The sequence below is a fragment of the Ammospiza caudacuta genome, chromosome 6, assembly GCF_027887145.1.
Source record: "Ammospiza caudacuta isolate bAmmCau1 chromosome 6, bAmmCau1.pri, whole genome shotgun sequence".
NCBI lineage: Eukaryota > Metazoa > Chordata > Aves > Passeriformes > Passerellidae > Ammospiza > Ammospiza caudacuta.
In genome coordinates this window covers 25,798,526-25,810,926 of record NC_080598.1, presented here as the reverse complement: position 1 = coordinate 25,810,926, position 12,401 = coordinate 25,798,526, and the positions used below count along the sequence as shown (strand labels likewise).

The 12,401-nt window shown below is 48.6% G+C and overlaps 1 protein-coding gene across 2 annotated transcripts in view; it reads right to left on the bottom strand.

Annotated features, from left to right (window-relative positions):
* The window catches only part of CD82 (CD82 molecule), a 38,511-nt gene extending 31,671 nt beyond the window's left edge, over positions 1-6,840 (bottom strand). The window contains exon 1 of one of the 2 annotated variants that reach the window (XM_058806598.1): positions 6,773-6,840. The gene's annotated coding sequence lies outside the window, so the exon portion shown is untranslated. Of the gene's footprint in view, positions 1-6,512; positions 6,574-6,772 lie in introns of those variants that run through there. The other variant, XM_058806596.1, reaches the window with a different exon arrangement.
* Between the last annotated feature and the right edge of the window lie 5,561 nt (positions 6,841-12,401).

Genomic DNA, 12,401 nt, shown 5'->3' with positions numbered 1-12,401 from the left:
CACCAGCCTGCAGGAACTTCTCTTGTTCCTGAAGCCTCTCCCCCCACTCCTGTGCAGTCAGAGAAGTGCAGCAGATCCATGAGAACCAGGGAAGGGCTGTGCCTTTACGTTGCTTCACAGGGCTCACCAGGGCTTCTCCACACAGCTGTGGCCTAGCACTGTTCCACAGCAGCTGCTGAGCAGAAGTCCTCTCTAATTAAAAGAGCTTCCTCGGGGAATAGGCAGATTCACTGCACAGCTCAGAGAGCTCTTTAGCTATTCCACGTGCATAGCTGCAAGCTGGAATCAGAAAGGGACCTGAAGGCAAAGAAGAGTCCAGCAGCTTCTCAGACTGTTGGGAAAGTACATTTAGGCAACTGGAGTTTTATCTGGTCCTGCCTCCCCTGAAAGACTTCAGAGATGAGCATAATTAGAATTCCTGCCTGCCTTTTAAGCCCCAGTTTCTTCAACCATGCAGCACAGATGCTGCAGAATAGCTCCCATATCTGTTTGGTCAGTGCAAAACACAAGGCAGCAGCAAGGGCAAACAGCCTTGCTAACCTGCAGGTCAGCACTCTCTCTCCTTAATCTGAGTCCTGCTCTGCTTCTGTGTCTTACAGGGTGCCTAGCTCCATGACACAATAAAGGGAGTGAGGGGACCAAGAGGCCGAGGAAGCACACTGGGAAGTTGAGGACATTCCAGCAAAGCCACTCAAGACTGACTCATTACCAGCAACTTCAATCCACAACAGACACATGACCACTTCCACAGCAGGCAAGAGGACACTTTGTGCCACAGCACCACATGAAAGAAGCCCCAGAACCAATGCAGCCCTAGAGACAGTGTCCTGTTACCACACCACTCAGAACAGCACCTTTTTATGCAAAGAGTACCCTACAAATTAATTTATTACAAGCAGAGAGGAGAGGAGTAGAGTAGTCTGCATAGCAACTTTCAAAAGCAGCCATAACTCTGGGGACCAAAGTCCAAAAAACCCCTTGACACTGTCACCACTGAATAAAGAACTTCTTTTCAATTTCTTTCCACACACATTCCAAGTAATACTAAGTAAGCCATTTGCATGACCAAAAAGAAATCAGAAAAAAATCATATAGTAAGGGAATAAGACACTCCCAACACCAATATTTTTTCCTCTGTTACTAGAACACTTACAAACTGAAATGCCACAAAAGGTATAGAAGCCTCCCTGGAAAGGTCTAACTAGACTAAGCTAGTACACATAATCTATTTAATTTAGACTTTGCAATTGATTCCCAACAAAACTGCTTACCATCTATCACAGGAGACATACCAGCTCCGGGCATTAAGGATTTGCATATTCTTATATTATGGGATGACAGCAGCAGCCCTTGAAGTCCTAGTCAAGAGCCAAAAATGCCCCTTCCACACCTGCCCTGCATGCTGTTCCAGAAGCCCAGCACCAATACAGCTTAAGGCGTGGCCCCACAGCAACCCAATGCACAAAACCCCAGAGCCAGGTCGCTCAAACCTGTGCCAGTCTGGTGTACCAGCCCAAGAAAAACCAGCATCCTGGAGCAGCTTACTTTTAGAACTAGAGAGACAAGCACTGTCTCTCTTTAGAACTGTAGAGGCAGGAGCTGAGGGCATCACATTCCTCTGTAGTCCCTTAAACCCTCCTGGCAAGGGCACAGAAACCTCATGGATCACAGAGACAGTGACCCAAGCAAGGTGCTGGAGAAGAATATGTTTAGATCCAGTGACTGTAACCCCTTTTCCAGAACAACTCTGGGAAACAGCCTCCTTCGTTCCCTACAGGTATAGCTACTTTACAGCATGTTCAGTCCCTGCTGTGCAAACCCCTCTGAGATAATTCCTTTCCTTTCCCAAACTACCTCCTTGACACTGGGAACAGGAGGGACCAAGGGCAGTTCCCAACTCCAGCTGTGGGAAGACCAGCTTAGCTCAAGGCGCATGGCTGCAGCTCTGACAGCTCATCTGTTCTTTTGCTTGCATATGAGAGACTGAAGAAGATTTGTTTTGCCTACAAAGGGAACTCCCCATTATATAACTTCAAATCTTCAGGCTGCGGGATATCCTAATGTATACCATTCGTCCCAGATCAGCATTTCTCCAGTACACATGGCCATGGGATTATCATCATACTGGAAGAGATCAGCAATCTGCTTACAGCTCAGTAACAATTGTGTAGTAAAGGGTAAAGCGCTTTCATGATGCACCTGCCTCAAGGCTGTGCTGCAAAGCAACTAAAATCAGCAGCCCAGCAGCATCCTGAACAAATTCCACCAGTACTTTGCCTTTTGTGCAAGGTTCTTCCTCTGGTCCTTCTCAGCTCCTGAGCTCCTTAAAGACAGTCAGGGCACTTATCACACCAGCAACTTTCAGATATTAAGTACATGCACTGGACTTTGGTTTGACTTGCTTTTAAATGGTGGTGTCCCAGTTCTGAAGCTCCACCAAGGAGACAGAGAACTAGAGCAGTCAGCCAGACAGCCTGTGCACGCACCTCTTCCCACAGGACAAAGCCTGTCCCCAGCTTAGTCTCCTTCCCTTTCTCTCCTGTATTTACTTTGGATGAGCCACAAACCACCCAGCTTCCCCGTGTTCAAAAAGACACATGGTTGGGTTCAGAGCTGGCAGTCTCCAATCCCTGTTCCCATCCCCACAGGCTACTGTTTTATTCCCTTTTTCTCCTCTGAGCAGCCAGACAGTCCCTTCTGCAGAGCTGCTCACAGTAATGCCTCATCCTTCTTCCAGAAAATTAGCTAGCTCTGAATCTGAGAGCGCACACAAGAAGTGATTTAAGCAATCTCCACTACACAGTTCCTTTGCTTCACTTATCACCCCATCTAGACTGAAGTCAGCCATTAACTGCTTCAGTGTTTCCAGGCCCTGATAGCCCAGAGAGCTTTCAGCAAACAGGCTGTGCCACAGCCAACCAGCTGTCAAGGAACTGCTGGCGCTGACCGTGCCTCCTGTATTATTCCTTTCACCATGCCAAGACAGCCTGTAATTTTTAGCCTTTCCTCCGTTTCATTCCCTCTAAGAATACAGAAGAGCCAAAAAGACACAGAGGTGGTTAGGTAATGATTGCATCTCATTAGACAGTTCTAAAGGAAAGGTGGCTCACCCAGCCATCCCTTCACACGTCTGTCATTAATCAGTAGCCTGTAGAAAGCTCCAATCCCACATTCCTCCAACAGATGCATTAGTGCAAGGACACAGTTTATTTCTTTGCCCATTAAAGCTGACAAGCACATGGTGGTGGGTAGGCTACAGGGCCCAGGTACCCCTCTGCTGCACAAAAGGACTCCAGGACTCTGGATGGCATGATCCATGTGCAGAGACAAATGAAGGCAGGGGGAGTGAAGAAGGGGATAAAGATGTCATGCTCCTATTTTAGAGAGGTGAAGTTAAGGCAATCTAAGGTGAGTGCCATAATTCTTGGCAGTAATAAGTTAGCTTTGGTGCACGTAAGTTTTTCCACAATGGAAACTGAGGAGTAAGCGCAAGAAGGCTGTGGCTCCGATCACCCCTTGTCACACAGGCCCACTGGAAATAACTGCTACCTCCTCCAGCCTTCCAAGCTGCTCAAACAGAGCCTGAGCCCTGACAGAACCCACCCCCTCTAGCACTTCCCACTCACTGGCCAAGGGAAACCAGACCAGGAAAAAGGTGGCTGCCATGCCACAGGCACCATTTAAGTGGAGCAGTAATATTGCTTCATACAGCATGATCCAAGCCCCCTGGCATTCCCATAACAGACCCTATCCCATCAGTGCCCAAAGGTCTTTGTGGCAATGCTTTTGCCTGTGCTGTGTGCCTCCTGATGCAGCAATGCCAGGAGGCACCAAGAACCACAGCCATGGTTTGAAAAGTGCCCTGGGGCCTGTGGCTACCAGAGGTCTCAAAACTCCCACCTGCATCCCTCTGACTTAAACATCTACCGGATGAACACCTGCAGTCCTGAATAGACCCTTACTGCCCTACAGCTATGAGACCAGGACACAGAGTGAGAGAAGAGTGGTAAAACCTATCCTTGGTTACAGTCAGATAGGAAATTTCATGCAAAACCACCCCTTGCACTTCAAAGAGCTTGAAGCAGAGCAGTTTGAGCAGCAGGGACAAGAAAACCTCCATGGAGCGGTGGGAAGGCCTCGTTAGAGCATTTCCTGCACCAGCTTACAGTTTTAGGTCACACTACACCTGCCTGTCACCCGAGAACTAAAATAGAGACAATAACAGTAATGAAGAGAGTCCAGATGAGCCACATCATTAAAGCTGCTAAATCCTCTTAAGGGAAGAGCTTCCATGCAGCAGGACAGAGATTGCCCACAGGGAGGGCTCTCTCCAGGCACTCAGCTTGCATCTTGCTCTATTTCTGTCACACACAGGTAGGAAGCTGAACAAACACTGCAAGACTTCACCCGGCCCTGCAGCACAGGGATGAGAATGTCATCTCAGTGGCCCCCAGAGCTCTTGACAAGGATGGAGAAATGCAGCCAAAGAAGGGTTTGGGTCCAAAGAGGCTACCCCAAGCAAAGATATTCGGGCAGCAAGATCCTTCTCTAAAAGGGGTGCTAAATGACACAATGTTATGAGTGAGGTGAGGCTACTCACTCCTCTGAGCCACTCCAAATCCACACACAGGCTTGCAGAGCAGTTGGCAAAGGTTCCTTTCACCTGTGTGGGCTGCCCAGCATGAGCAAACATCCAAGGATTTTATTTTTTTGTAAAGAAGCACAACTGCAGTTCTAGGAGTTCTGCTCCCACCAAAGGACCAAAAATAAATGTAAATTTTAAAAACCACTTCACTGTTGCAAGAGGTTCTGCTGTGGAACACTGGCAGGTCTTCTGATGCCATTGCAGTGACACTGCAGAACCGGTCACTCACTGTACCACCCAGTGCCCTTCTGCCTCATTAACACTTTCTTCCCACTTAGTGTTCATGAAGTATTTAGTAAGAGCAGAGTAATTTGTCATTTTTACAGTTTATCATATGCTTGACATCAGCATACAGCAGCACACTACTGAGAATACTCCTCTCACTAGACACCTCCATCTAGATTTTCAGAGCAGTGTTTCTACACTTCGACCTGGTGGTCCACCAAAATTATTCTAACCACAGGGTTCTGCTTGACAGTTCCCATGCAGTGAGCAAGCTTCACAGCAGCAGGCTCACATCTCAGGCCTTGAAGGGGATTTTTCTTAAGCCCAAGATGTCCGAGAAAGTAAAAAAAAAAACAAAAAATCCATGGAGGGGAAGTATCACTGATGGCAGATTTCAAGACAGCACTCTCCAGCTGTTCACCCTCACTTGCACAGAAGCACACGGGTGTTGTCAGAAGCTAACAACCAGAGGCCTCTCAAGTGGTGGGATGTGTTACATCCCTGTGAACCTCCACCCTACACAGCAGCTCAAACATCTCCAAGAGCAGCTCTTCTCCCCAGCCACTGCCTCTGGGAGCACTGCAATAGCACACTGTCCCTCCCTTGCACAGCTAGTAAGTTTCACGCTCTCATCTTATACACAATATACCAGAGCTTGTCCAATACAGAGAAACACTTTATCCTAAACCAGCTTTACAGTTCACTGAATCCAATATTTAGAACCCAGGATGGTTGGGTTTGGGTTCTTGATTTCTTGGTTTTTTTGTACCAAACACCCCATTTTATATGAAAGCATTCACAGCAGAGCTTTAATGCTCTGGGGCAGAATCAGCATGCCTGGAGAGCAACAAGCCGCTATTCCCTTATCAACAGATTTGTTACCAGTCTCATTGCAAATACAACTCGCATTTAAAGCATCTATCCAGCTGTTGAACTGCAAGCGCTACTCTGAATTGCTCACAGGGATCTTAAAAAGGAAGGAAGGAAAAAGGGACACAGCAGGCTGAGCCAGCACCAGATTTCTGTAGTCGTAATAGGGTAAGATCGCTACGGAAGCATCTAATCCACATCTTGGAAATCAATCAAGACAGAGCCGACTGAAGCCAGCTGTATGCCCAGTCTCATCGGCAGGCAGCAGAGGCACTCGGCCGATATCCCCGCACAGCAGCAGCCCGCCGGGCCAGCCGGACCCGCTCCTGCGGGCACCGTGTCCGCTGCACCTGGCGCGGTCTCAGGTCGCACAGCAGCTCCGCCAGGGGATCACAGCTCAGCCCCCTCTCGAGTGTGGAGGGGCGCGCTGGGGGCGCCCAGCAGCGGGGACTGGCGCCCCGAGCGGCTCCCCCGGCCCGCACGCAGCCCCGCCGGAGGGGCGCGGGGGTGCCCGGGGCTGCCGGCCCCGCGAGGCTGCCGAACCGCAGCGGGGGCTCCCGCCCCGGCCACCAGAAAGGCCCGCAGAACACCCCCGGGAAGTCCCCGCCGGGCACGGCCCCGTCCCGCCACACCGAGACCCCCGGGTCGAGTGGAGCGGGGTGTCCGGGCGCCGTGGAGGGAGTCCCGGTCTGCGCCGTCCCGGCCCGCACCCCCCTGCCCGTGCCGCCCCGCTCCCCGGCCCCTCTGGGGCGGGGGGCCGCAGCGCGCCTACCTGCTCCGCTCGGCGGGCTGGGCACGGCTAAGCTCAGCAGAGCGCTCCCCCCTCCGCCGATGTGGCCCCCGGGGCGGAGCCGGCGGCTGCGCTGAGCCGGCCCCGGGGGCGGACTCTGCCCGGCCCGGCCGTGCGCAAGCCGGCGCCTCGCCCGGGCCCGCCGTGCCCGCGCCTGTGGGCTCTTGCATCGCCCAGCAGTGCCCGCTCCGAGCCCGTGCTGCTCGCTCCTCACACCGAGCCTCGAGTTTCCCACTGCCCACCTGTGAGGCCTCGGCCGCTGCCTCCTCCTCTCCCACCGAGCCCAAGGCAGCCCGCTCCCTGGGGCAGGTGGCCGGGCAGCGCTGAGCCCTTTGCCCTGCTCGCTGCACTTGCCGTGAGCCGTCTCCTCCCGCGAGCCCCCTGCCTGGCCCGCCAGGTAGGTGCAATAAGCGCACGCACAAACACCCCTTAAAGCCCTCTAAGGCCGCTCGCAGCTTGTCTGGTGCTGAGAGACGCACGCTGTGGCTCCCTGCCCAGTGAAAGCAAGCCTGATGACCCACCGAAAGATTTTTCCAGTGGGCTATTTCGCTGCCCCAGTGAATCCTGTAAACATCACCCCGGGCTGCACATTGTTCCCCCTCCAAACCCCGTTAAGCTCTTGTTTGCCCCAGTGCCTCCAGCAGTGTGAAGATGGTGTGGCGTTCGCATGCTGTGGCTGCTGTTTGCTCTGCTGACCAGTGCCACTGCATTGTTTCCATGGGCTTCTCTGTTTTGTGTAGTGTATCCGCTCTGCGCAACAGGCAGCAAGCTCAAATCACCAGCTCTTTGTTCTTGGCACGTGGCATAATTAGCCCAATGGGATCCTGCCTCTTCTCTACTGGGAGAACACAAATAAAAATAAAAGTGATAAGGCAGTCTAACAGTATCAACGTGATTCTCTGTAAATCCTCATTTCACAGATGCTGAAACCAAACCCATCAAGCCAATCCTAACATGAAGGAAGATCAGGAGGTCCCTCACCATTCTGAGGAGCAACATTCTTCACCTTCATGTATTCTGCTGTCCTGGACGGGAGGACCAGGCAACTCGTGCAGCTCAAAGTCTCAGTGCCCATTCCTGGGGCAGCAAAAGCCAGTTTGGCTTTTGTGCTGAGACAGGTGTGCCATGGCCACCTTACTCTCTCCTAACAAGATGCCTCTTGGGCCTCTTTCTGTGTCTGAAGGCTGATCCCTTACTATGCCACCAGGCTTTGAAGAAAATAATTTAAAAGGTCCTTTTGTGGGCTGTGCTTTATTCACTGAATTTACTTGACTTTCATTCAAGTGTTTAGAGCCCCATCCAGCCCAAACCTTTCCCTGCAACTCCCCTGGTACCAAGATTAAACTCATCCTTCTTCCCTTTTTCAGCAGTGGCACTTCGCAGCCTTCCCACTAGCCTGTATTTTATCCTGTGGACATATTTTCTGTCCCGATAAGCATGTGGCCATGTACTGGGCAGGGCCAGGCCACGTAACAAGTCCTCCTTCACGCATGGATGGCGTGAGGCAGGAGGGGCCGTGGGAGGAGGCTGCACCTGGAGAGCAGGTGACACTTGCTGAGTACCACACACATTGTGTGCAGCAGCACCCTGGGCTCCACGTCCTCCTCTGTGCCACCAGCAGGTAGCTGCAGGCTCGTCAGCTGGCATGAGGGCTCGGCTGGGGAGAGGGGAGGAAGTGCAGGTGCTGAGGAAGAAGAGGGACATTAAGGTGGAAGTGAAATTACTCGCTCTGCAAAGGGGTTTTTGTGGGTGTGGTCTCACCACCCCTATTTCTGCAGCTGCTCGCAGAATACCAGGCTATCCATGGCCTGCAAGCTGTCTGATTTTGCTCAGACTCCTTCCTCATACCAAAAAAAAATTTGTAAGGCTGGTTGTTAGTGTCTAAGAGACAAATTATGCTTGAGAATAATGTAGGGCAATATCTGAAAACTCATTTACAACCAGTCTTGGGGATTGTGTCTTTTTGGAAATCAGCAGCACTCCAGTATCTCTTTTCAAGCAGAATTTAGCTTCATTAAAAACACTTCTATTCTCAAACAAAATATTGAGTACTTTTTCTTTACCTCTTCCCTGTCTGTAATAGTCTTTGTCTTTAATTCAAACTTCTGGTCAGGCTTATACCTGTACCCTGTAAGCCAGAATGCTTACCTATAAAGACACAAGGCTTGGTGGGGCAGGTGAAATAGCATCTGCCTGTTCTTATATTTAGTCTTCCTCATCTCTGTGCCAACAGATTATCCAAGCCTACAGGTACTGAGCATGTAGCTTGTTTCTGATTCTTACAAAAATTGTCCTACTTTGAGGAAGGAAGCCTCGGCTCAAAATATTTCCCCTGAGGATTAGTGCAAAGGCTGTTTCTTAAAGAAAATAGGTTGAAAATAAAAAGTGATTAAAGGTGCAGTGCAGATGGATTGTGCCAGCAGCTCTGTGCCTGAATTCATTTGTGTCAGAGGCTTTGAGGGCAGGATCCATGTTAGCAAGGGCAGTGTGGGAGTACATATGCATCAGTGACTGCATGCCTAACTGGTTATGCTCGAGTGCCACTCGGATATGAACAGTGAGTCCAGAAAAAGCATTAAGTCTGTACCACTGCATTTGCTGAGAGAAGGGAATAGGTTTTAAAAAAGAGCTTCCAAAGTGCCTGAATTTTATTAGAAAATCTGACGTGAATCATGCTCTTGAGAAGGCTTGCAACAGGGACTTGGCAGCAGAGGAGAAACAGATCTACTGCGATGTTGTAGCTAAGCTCTGCACAGATGGCGGACTAAAAGCCCAAGTATAAACAGCATCTTTTACAATGTACACATCAGGCTGGATTCTCAGCTAGTGATTAGACAAAAGTGCTTGTAAGAAAACACCCAGGCTGGAGAAACCCACCATTATGTGGCATGTAAGGCTGAAAACTGAATACCATTTCAAAGGCAGCCAGAGACCAGCCAATGGGTCATTGAGCCAAGCAATCTGTTTTTGCCTTTGCATCTTCATTTCAAACACAACAACCATTCCCTGTCAAATGAATACTTTCTTTTTAGGAGGAATTAATCTCTGTACCAAATCAAGTCATGGCCTATTCTGTGGGTAAACAAGGGAAGTCTGCACAGGAGTCCAAGTCCCTGGGATGCAGCTTCATACAGGTTCTGATTCATTTGTACACAAGGTCTGTTTCCTCAGGCACAAGGGAATACTAATGCTCTGCACGGAGCTGGCTGGCTGTGCTTCTATGGCTGCTTGCAGCCTTGCCCAGGGTTGTGAGAAGCTGCACAGTCCCCATTGCTTTGCAATGAAAAACACAAATATGGCATGGATGGCTGCTAATTCTGGGTGGCTGCTAATGATGGAGGGAGCTACAGCCCCTCATTCTCTGTAGTAGACCCATGTCTGGCTGGGTAGGGGCCATCCTGGAACAGCTGGATGCAAGCAAGAAACTTGCCACCATTTTATGTATAGGCAGCTCTTCATATCTCTCTGAAGCTGGTATGAAAGGTCTCAGGGTTGTTTGACTGCAGGCTGAAGAGTGGAAGGTACCAAACTTCTTTTCTTTAGTCTCAGAGGATCTCTGAGAATAAAGGGTTTGAGTTGCAGCTGGCACAGATTGCTGTGCTCTACCACATACACCAGAAGGAGGAAATTAGTCTTTGGCATTGGGGGGAACAGAGAAACAGGAAGACACGTGGATTTCTAGTGTTTGCATATCTATTTCCCTTAAAAAGTCTTTGAATTGGCCTCACATTACTGTGACTCTAAGAGAGGAAGGATTTCTTTCCTGATAGGGCCAAAACATTGAGTGGCCCAGGTGATATCATGACAAGGACTGTAATAATCAGTACAAACTGCCTAACTTAAAAAAAAAAAAAAAGTTCTTTCAAGGTTGCTTTGACAAGGAGAAGAGACTTCAAAAATAGAGCAAAGAATTGCTGAGGGGGAGGGGGGAGTGTGTTTCTGTTTAAACTCCAAGTTAAAAACAAAATCACCAAACAACAGAGTTCATGGTTAGTGTGTGTTTGATAGCACAGTATAAAATAGAAAGAACGAAAAGCACAATCTAAAATTTCGAGTCTAATTTGAAGGGTGTTCATGTCACTGTAAGTAGAATCCTCTTTTATTTGTCCCAAGCTGTGATTTAGTATCAGATTAATTATATAGAAAAATAATGGTTAGAGTGAACAGCCATAAAAGTGCAGTGGATGCTGAGGCTTGTGGTGCAAGAGGAGATTATTTTAATTTATATCAAGGAAAGACATGTTTATCAAAAGGTGTGTTTTCAGGACTAAAATATTTTTCATATTCTGTGGTTTAGGAAGTTCACGGTAGCTTTAGTAAGCTGATCTTAGTTTCCTGATGACCAGTTGCCCTCCCCTGGCTGAAATGAGAAATGCAGGCAATCGAAGTTTTCCAAAAGTTGGACTTGCATAAGCTAAAAGTAAACTGTTCTGCCAGAGGCATCATATAACTGGGAAGCAGATTTGTCCGTAGTTGGGTTATTTTGGATCCTAGTATGGGTCCGTCATCGTTGACTATTACAGAGGTAACTGCAATCCCAAACTTGGTATTTTGCAAGAAACTGTTGATCCCCCTCAATAAGTGCTGGAAAATCCAACACACAGGGATGTGTCTTCACTAGATTTGGGGCTATTGAACTCTACGTTTTTGTGATCTGTTAAGCAGGAGCATGTTAAGTAGATCTGTTAAGTATGGAAGCATGTGCCTCCATACACGTTGGATAACTATCTGATCCTTGAGATGGAAAATTTGCTGGAACAAATCATCAAGATTTACCATCCTGTGCTTTCCATAATTTTTCCCTTTTAAAAAAGTACTCATAGAAACAAATCTCAGAAGGTGTGTGAGCAGGTCACAGATGTCTCTGGATTGAGAAGAATCCACGACTGTTGCCATGGGCGTGCTCATTTGAGGTAGATAAGACAGAAAATTACTGGAAGGGTTTCAGAAATGCATCCCACTCACTAAGGAGCTCTTGCTAGTTTTGCTGAGCTCATGGGCATGCCTGGGCTAAGAACATCCCCAAGGTGAGGCTTCAGGAAACTAGGTGAATATACAACTTAACCCAATTTTACAGTCCTCATTGTGCCTTTTGCAGTCAACTTTGGCAACCAGATATTAATTTCAAAGTGGGAGCATTCAGGCTCAGTTCTTTTAAACACTTGTAGATATGGATGAACACCTGAAGAACTTGACTGTATTCCTGAGGCTTCTATAGTAGACACCAAAATTTTTTTCTTCCTCTTACATAGCAGTATCCTGCTTTTTCTGGTGTGCTCTCTTTCCTTAGAGATACAAGGTGTTTTGTTTTTGTCTTCTGCAGGCATGCTGATTTTGGCTGGGATAGCATTCATTTCCTTCACAGTGACTGGTACAGGGCCGTGTTTTGGATTTGTGCTGAGCACAGGGCTGATAATGGAGAGGTAATTTTGTTATTGCTGAGCAGGGCTCACACAGACCAAGGCCTTTTCTGCTTTCCATGCTGCTACGGTGGAGAGGGAACTGGGGGTGAATGGGAGGTTGGGAGGAGACACAGGACAGGTGACCCCAGCTGACCAAAGGGATATTCCAGACCATATGGCATCATGCTCATTATATAAACTGTGTGGGGAAAGGAAGAGGAGGAGATATTTAGAGTGATGACATTTGTCTTCCCTAGTAACCGCTTCATGTGACAAGTCCTTGCTCTCCTGGAGATAGCTGAACACCTGCCTGCCCATGGGAAGAACTTAATGATTTCCTTGTTTTGATTTGTTTGTGTGCCTGACTTTGCTTCCTTTTTTTAATTTTTTTAATATATTTTTTTATTAAACTGTCTTTACCTAAACCCTTGAGTTTTCCAGCTTTACCTTTCCAATTCTCCCCCTGATC